The sequence below is a fragment of the Lactuca virosa genome, chromosome 5, assembly GCF_052849685.1.
Source record: "Lactuca virosa cultivar CGN04683 chromosome 5, Lactuca_virosa_CGN04683_v6, whole genome shotgun sequence".
Taxonomy (NCBI): Eukaryota; Viridiplantae; Streptophyta; class Magnoliopsida; order Asterales; family Asteraceae; genus Lactuca; species Lactuca virosa.
The window spans coordinates 98153322-98162308 of record NC_136430.1 but is presented as its reverse complement, the minus strand read 5'-3'; the positions used below and the strand labels follow the sequence as shown (position 1 = coordinate 98162308).

Sequence of the window (8987 nt, the reverse complement as noted above, 5' to 3'; positions counted from 1 at the left end):
AAAGAGAGGCAATTATTTTCGTGTCAAATTATTTAAACCATGTTGTTCTTTAAACATTATAGGTGTTATAAAATGGTGTCAAAACCCCACACAACCTTTTTGATGAGAAACAATAAAGGAGATATGATGAATATAAGAAAATACATAGAAACTCAAAAATCAAATAAAAACACATGTCTTTACGGAGAAATATCATTATAACATATTTACATAGAAAACTTAAACTCTATTTGACCGAGACACATCTCTAATATATATTAAAACAGAAACCTTATGAAATCATCTTAAACAATAAGGGTCTTTGATTGTATTTCAACCCTATCTTTTCCACCTTTAGATCATTTTGTTGACATCACATTCACTACATTCCAAATTTTTCAGCTATTGTTCGATTGATTACAAAACATCCGACTGCAATAAACATTTTCCATGTTGAAACTGATAAATCAGCCACCTAATTAGCGATTTTTGATAAGTCGATAAAGATGATTGCAACATATTTGATAGAAATCCTTTCTAAATTGCTTCCTCAAGCAGCTTTTACACGATTACAACGATGAAGGATACTAAAGAAATTAATTACTGAAATTGGTGTTTGCTATTAGGGCATTAGAACCCGAACATTTATTCTTTCTTCGAATTATCTCTACTATATCACATGATAGTTTCCACAAGAAATTCAATCTGCATTTTATCAAGTCTGATGTGTAGGTAGTTATTTTAATTCTTGGATTTCATTTCGTCTTTTGGATTTATCAACCTAATTCTTTTTTATTTCTATAATCAAACCATTGGGTTTCATTTTATTCTGCATGTAGCTTTATAGGGTTTTGATTCCACTGATATAGTCACAAAGAGAAAGATTATATGTTAATATTATGTAATTCATCTTAGAAGTTGGTATGTACACACCCAATATGTTTTTTTTCTTTGAGTTTTAATTATTCTTTCTTTTTGCACACAACATGTTTGATGGTTTGCTTAAGTGGGTTTTTAGAATTTTTAGAAGTCGGTATCTACATTATATGTCTTTGTTTTTATTACCTCTAGCATCTTTACTTTTCTTTTATTACTGGTAACATCTTTACTTTTTATTACCTCTAGGAAGTTGAGATTTATTACCTCATTTTTGCATAACCTAATCAGATGAGGAGGGACGATACTTTCAAAGTGTTAAGGAATCAAAAACCATGATTAAAGGAAATCTGATTTTTAAATATGATTGCGTTGATTTGTTTCTTTCAACTTGATTTTGTTAAGAAATTTAGGTGGGGTGATGTTTGGTTTAGTTGTGCTTCAAACTGGGTAACAGACTGGGCACATCCTATATCAATTTCTCCTGCATCCTACTAGGTATAGAATTCACTTTTTTCTTCTTATTGTTTTGTTTCGATTCTCATCCTCTCTATTAAGTTTCAAATATGTAACATCGTAATTTTCCACCTATTTTTTTTTATTTTTAATAATTTATTTAATAGAATATGTTAGCGGAAGTTTTATTTCGAATTTTATGAAAACATCACCAATGTTACCTTTATTACCAAAAACATCATTTAGCAACATTAAAGTTCATAAATCAAAACAAACCAAATTCTCAAAACAAGTGTTATGAAAACTTAACGAAATGTCCAAATGGTATCTTCACTAAAAATACTAAAAGTAACTACCTATTAGAACTCATCCTTACCAAGTCATCGGACTATGCTACATGTACCAATGCAAGGAAAACAACAAGCAAAGAAATAAGTGTCAGCATATGCTAAGTGACTAATCATAAGTACAATGCTATGGAACTCACATATCCCAAATGTGTCAAACAAAACATCATATAAACATGCATTCAAACACTCACATAGCATGACATCGCATACATCACATGACCAACACAATTAAGCTCAATTAATACTATTCATCTTTAGAACTTGTTCATTTAGTTACACTTCATTATTCATCTTTGTAAGTAATTTTTTATTACTTCATTCATCACTATAATATTATTAAACAATATTAATCTTCATTTTCATCATTAACAATTACTTCCATCTTAATCATCTTTGTAATATTTGTTGTAATACTTCCTATTTATGGGTCTATATATACATCAGTAACCTCAAAGTAGTATCCCATTCGCTAGTAACGTGATCGGCATGACCCAATGCACTAAGTGAGGCTTCACTCTCACTCGTAACATTGCCCCCAGTTTTTGTTGCGTTCACTAATCCAACGTTTCATATACGAGTACATGCATTGTCGTTAAGTATTGGTATGAGCGAAGCCAATTCCATCAAGATACACCTCCCAAATCCTAAGTGGTGTTTGCGTGGATGTTCCATCAATCGTCAACACCACTCCAGTCCTTGAAACCATGGACCATGTCCCGAGTGGTTGTCTATAAAAACCATTTGGCATCAAAGTTGGCTTAAGCTCTTATCCTATAGGTATCTTTCAACCCACCATGCCATCATATTATCCAGATAAGATACACACCTAAGTCTAGGTTGCTACCTTTCGCCCCAGTAGTGTATTCCCCTTTTAATTAATTCATCTTTTAAGGGATTACACAAATGTCATCCATAAGTAATCATGGATATTAATTATCATCTCTTTCTAGCATATTACTTCGCAAGTTACTTCTTATGTAAACATGTAAACAAGTAAATACAAGTTAAAACATTTTACATAACGTAAAGTACATGCATAGATCATCATTATGGCTTGAAGTACAACAACACTAGCATGCTTTGTCCTAATCATCATAGACAAGTGTTTCCAAAAAAACATGGCATGCATCCATCACATATAATCATCACAAAAACACTCTTTCTATCATGACCCTAACACACCACTTACATCAAAAGAATAAGAATCTAGCTTTTAAGATTCATAAAATTCTCATACACATAACGGAACATAGTAACTAATAACATATCACACACAATAGGGGCACATGCAACCTAAATAGTCTAGGTTCCTTCCAATCCATGTAAGATATGTAATTCCCTAACAAATTACTTTAAAAATCCACAAGATTAACTCATCCCGAATTTCAGAAAGAAAATAGAACGGGACATAACTTCATGGCTCCTTAAATCAACCAAATACGTAAATATAAAAAAGAAAATTAACTAAATACGTAAATATAAAAAAGAATAAAATAAAAAAATTATATTTACATTAGGCTTAGAAATGAAACTAGAATAATTAAGCATTTTTCCATCATAGTCCCATAATTATTTTAGATTCTAATGCTTTGGAAAACCACTAGAAAACCAACAAAAGCTCATGTTAAGTTTTGTTCAATGTTTAAGCATTATACGTTTCATAATGGAATTGTTTATGATGATACATAAATAAATATATTTATATCTAATCATAATGGTCTTTAATTATTATAAGCTAGATAAGCTATTATGTTTAACACCTTAAATTAAAGTTTAAGACACTACTAATTCGAACCGTTAAAATCTTATATTTGACATACTAAACAAAATTAGATTATTTTAAATCTTGAACTTAACCATATCCCTTACTCATATAAAGATACATGCATAAGCGCATGCCTTACGTAAAAAACATATATAATCTCTCTTCCTAATAAAAACCTCTCTAAAGTGCCACTTGTCCCTCTTATAAACACTAACATTCCACGTGTCATTTTTTCCCATATTCTTAGAAAATTATTCCCGCCCAAACCAATACCTATTATTCCCGTTCAAGAATTTAACCAGTTTATTTGCCTAATTTTTCTCCCCATTCGGTTTCCTTTTATCATAAAAGCATATTCAAATCAATGTTGATCCAAATCTCATAAAATTAGGAACAAATCTTATGCAATTTTAAATCTTCTCGGCTTGATATATTCTTTGATTCCTTTATGGCTTCTGTATCTACAATTTTACAACTGAAATCAATTTTCTTCATCGCCTTCTATAGAAAACGATTTCATTTGTGGTGGGTCAATTTTTTCATCTTACTTTCCAATTATAAGATAACCCTTTTTTCACTATTATCATAAAAGCATATTCAAATCAATGTTGCTTATGGTTTCTTTTTCAAAAATCATCAATTGAATATCGGCTAATACCACCGTTGTTCCCATTCTCTTACATTCATCTCTGTTCTTCATCTTAAATTAACGCTGACACCATCGAATTCCAGGGATTTTATTGACGAAATGTTGATTTGGAATAGTGAAATGATACATCAGATTCTGGGGCTTTTATGTAACGGTATTAAGTGTTTTATTGCTTAAACAGTTGATTACGAGTAAATTGCTTAAAAATATTTATGATTCCATTTAACTCTCTCTCTCTCTCTCTATTAATGCTCTTGAAGATGAATGTGTCGCTTGATTACGGTATTAAGTTTATTTATTTATTTATTATTTTTTTTATATTTTGCAGTTAATCATCGAATTTGTAGGTTGTTATCTGTGTGTAAAATCGGATGCAGATCATGTCTAAAGAAAAATGACTAAAATCCGGTGTGTCAATGTACAAAATTGATGCAATTAATCATATTCTTTATCCAGATTTGTGAAGCAAAAGGTAAAACATTTGATAGCATCAATATTATTTATCTTTCTTTCATTAGCAACCCATCCTATTTTTTAAAATTATATAACTCTGTTTCATCTAATTTTCTGCTATTCAGACTAGGTAAAACAATTTCTGCAGGCAATTACCTATTGTCACATCATTTGGTAAGTGGATTTTACTGAATATAAGGTCAATTTATTTGTAAATTACTCATAAAGTCTTGATTTTAGGGTACTTTAGTATAAGAAAACTGTCATTTAATATGATTTAAGTATGCGTCATCGAATTAATCGACTTACATCCATAAAGTTCAATATATTTGTTAAAAGCATCCATTTTTACGTACATTTTTAACAATTTTAATTGCGCCTGTTTGTAATTTGAAGTGACAATCATATGCAAGAGCCTACATCTACTTTATCAAACAAGAAGAGGTCATTGGATTTGCAAAGCTATTTTATAGACATGTAGTTGTTAATGAGAAGGGTAATACAGGAATTTACCTTTTAGGAGTTAAATGTCTTAAATGTAGATCAAGAAAGGCAGTAGGTATAATCAATCAATCCTTCAAGGCTTCGATTAGGAAGTACATGGAGATCTGATTCATCCAGATAAGAAATAACGTTTATTTAAACTTCTTTGTGTTTATTTATGAAAATGTCAACCCCTATAACTTAAAGTACAATGCTTTAATTGGAAAAATATTCCGAAAGATTTTGATGACCAAAAATATTTTGTGCCAGGTCACATATGTCATGGTAAAAAGGACATTTTTTGAATCAAAAGGTATGTTGAATGTTGAAAAGTGCATTCTGGGAAGGTAAAACATCTAACCTTTAAATCATTCTATGTTCATGTTGACCAAATTTTTTGCTTTTCTTCTTCATCACCATATATAGTAATATTCATCTTTATATCATTATCAATGTTCCTAACTAACAGTATCTGTTTTGATTTTATTAGGATTCTGAAGTTACATAATTTGATAATGTTCCTTGATTATCACCAAAAGATGAACATGGTTTGGTTAAGTGGAATAGAAGATTGATGGGACAATTCCTTGAAATTTGGAGGTTAGATCGATCTGACCCTCTTTTTTCATTTTCTATAAAAATGCTCATTATGTCTAGCGGGCATTTGTTTTCTTTGTAACATATGTTTTAAGTTACACTTAGACTAATCACGTTTCATCATTTTGGTTGGGTACAAATGATGGATATTAATCCAGTTGACATTTGTATGTCAGGTTGGATGACACCATTAGGTAACATTATGTTTTTTGGTCTCCAAGTTGATGATGTTGAAGCTATTGATGAAGGTAGTTTCAATCTTTCTTTTCTTTTAATGAATATGTTACTTTTATACAATTCTAATACTTGAGTACTATTTGTTTATTTCTTTGTAAAAGTATGTTTAAATTGACAAATATATGGATTGGAGAGGACATAGATAATGAGTTGGATAGATGGGGAAAAAGTAGTAGTAAGTGTTTCAAATCCCGTAATAAGAGTGGATGATGCAGAAATCGAGGAGAATGATGTTTATGCAATTGATATAGTCACAGGCACAGTAGATGGCAAAGGTTTTCTTTCTTTCTTTCTTTCTTTTTTTTATTATTTTTTTTTTCTTCCAAAGGAATTGGAATTCAATATTCCATTCCATACCATCATTGGTTAATAATTGCCATGACATTTTACATACATACACTATTCTTCATGAAAATCCTGGTAAATCAACTCATCAAACTTTACCCCATAAATAACCCAATTATAAGGGCATTTATGTCTTTTTTTTTGTGGGACAAGAGTTCAATTTTTATCCATGGTGCAGTTATTTTGCGGTGCGTATAAAATTAATGATTGTTTTGATGTCAAATGGATCCGATTGAATAACCTCTCATACACTTTTAAGAGTTGTAACCAACTAAAACGGTTGATTACCCAGAAATCAAAGCATGGTTAGATTTATTTGTGAAGACAAAAAATAATAAAGGTAACGTAAAAACAACTTGTTATATAAAGTTTCAAATTTGTTTTAAGCATTATTTATTAATTTTTTGTTTTGAATATTTTTTTTTTCAGGAAAGCAAGCGGAAAAGGAGAAGGTGAGAAAAGATCAAATGGAGGAAGAAGCATCAAATAGTGGCCAAGAATGAAGATTTTGATATGTAATTTAATAGTTGAAATACAACATTGGATTACGAGGAATGTAAACTCAATATTGATTTGGAATAGACTTTTCAATAATAGTATTCATCAAATCTGAAAAAGTTAGAATATAACGTTGTTTATTTGCAACACTTTACACTGATTCTGCTATCAATTTTCTTGTGCAACTTATATTTAGTCTAACAAATTTTAATTTTTCATCGTGTAACTTATCTCTATTTACTAAGTATCTTATAATTTATTAATTGTACATGTAACCCCTATATTATCTACAGAATGACATCCATTAGTATTTAAAAATAAATATGGTCCATTTTTTAAAAATATTATGGTTTTTTTGTATAATTTACTGAAAATAAATGATTAATAATTATGAGTTTTTACTATAAAAATTTATTTATTTTTGTAAATCAGTTTTGAAAAATATTACCATCAAGTTGGTCAAAACAGTCCGTAACTAGATCAAAACGTTTCTGTTAAAAGCTGATTTTTGAGTTTAGGTTATAGATTTTTGAACACAACACTAGTTTTTGCTATTTTGAGTGTATAAATCTCAGATCTGCAAGTTTACATGACAACATATACTTTTCTCATAGTTTTTATGAAGATCTAAGTGATAAACTTCATATTTTTAGATTTATGAAGTAAACAACACATAATCACCAAATAAATCATGAAAAACACACATAGTCATGCATATACACATAGATCTACACAAAACAACTTGTATTCTCCCCCAAAACTTAGTAAAAACTGAAAATAGGGGGTATGAACTCACATTTCTTTGAAGATTTCGGTTCTTGATGAAGATTAGAGGAGTTTTCGGCTATACAAGCTCCCTTGAAGAGGTTTTTCGAACTTAGGGTGTTCTAAGAGACAAAAATCACGAAATGGAGTGTTTAAGAGTGTGAATATTAACATAAAATGAAATCAAATCAATTTAGAATGATGATAACTTACCAAACTTAATGATTCTTGAAGTAGAAGTCTTGGATTTCCTCAAACACCATACGATCTTTAGAGTAAGTGGAAGGAAATTCTTTGTGTTCTTGAGAGGATTTCTAGTGTAATTGAAGTGGAAGGTGAGAGTGATGGTGTAGTCCCTTGGCCGAGGTTTTAAGAAGGAAGAGAGCGAAGGATTAGGTTGGTTAATGCATGAAGGATTTTGCCTAGAAGTATGGGGGGTATTAGCTTGGATTACCTCCATACAAATATGAGTTGTCATCAATTTATTCAATTCAAGATTTTTTTTTGAAGATGGGACGAGAATTGGGAGAATAAAAGAGAAGAGAAAAACTTTGGGCCATACTAGCTCATGTGTGACATTATGAGGCCCAAGTTGAGAATTTTCGGCCCATTGGGCCTTTCTTGAGGGTTCACGGCCCAAAGGTGTGAACATAATGGTTTTCGGCCCATTTAAGTTCAAGAAGGTTGTTCACGGCCCATTAAGGCCCATGATAATGAAGTGAGATAGTTTAGGCCCATTAAAGCCCAAAATGCTATAACTTAATGAATGTGGGTCCAATTAGGGCCCATATAAGGATTCTTAGCCCAAAATATCCAAGTAGTGAGTTCATTGGCCCATTAGGCCCAATAAATGATTTCTAGTCCAATAGGGGATTTGAAATGGGAAATTAGGGTTTCAAACCCATAGTTGAGTATATGAGATGTATTGAATTAGGTTTTCAACTTCGCTTATGAGTTTTGATTCAAATGGTTGATTTTGAATGAGCATAGTACATAACACCAACTTAGATTACAAGTTTCACAAGAGTTGAGTACAGAATTTCCTAGCCAAAAATGCTAGTTGTGACATCATCCCGCGGTTAGAGGGAATTTCGTCCCGAAATTCTTTTGAAAGATAGAAGTATGAACGAGAGAATAGGTGAGGGTACTTTAGCTTCATCTGGTCTTCGTGTTCCCATATGGATTCCGGTCCACGCTCAGCGTTCCATCGAACCTTCACAATCGAAATGCTACTCTGTTTCGTACGCTTCACTTCCCTGTCCATTACCTCAACCGGTTCCTCGACAAATAGGAGATTCTCGTTTATGTCGATCTCTTCCTAAAGGAATGATAAGGGTTTCATCTGATAAGCACTTTTTCAAATTCGAGGCGTGGAATATGGGGTGTACGTTGCTGAGCTCCGCAAGTGGCTGTAGTTTATATGCCACCGGACCAACTCGGGCTAGAATCTCGAACGACCCGATGTATCGCGGATTGAGTTTTCTCTGTTTCCCAAAACGGATCATCCCTTTCCAGGGAGAGGCCTTTAATAGCC

The 8987-nt window shown here is 31.5% G+C and overlaps 1 long non-coding RNA gene across 1 annotated transcript; it reads left to right on the top strand.

Moving 5' to 3' along the window:
- Nucleotides 1–4933: 4933 nt before the first annotated feature.
- Nucleotides 4934–6695, top strand: LOC145111392 (uncharacterized). The gene is made up of 6 exons (XR_013710255.1): nucleotides 4934–5358; nucleotides 5502–5611; nucleotides 5785–5856; nucleotides 5947–6120; nucleotides 6369–6530; nucleotides 6620–6695. It is a non-coding gene; the product is annotated as an uncharacterized LOC145111392 (long non-coding RNA).
- The last annotated feature ends 2292 nt before the right edge of the window (nucleotides 6696–8987 follow it).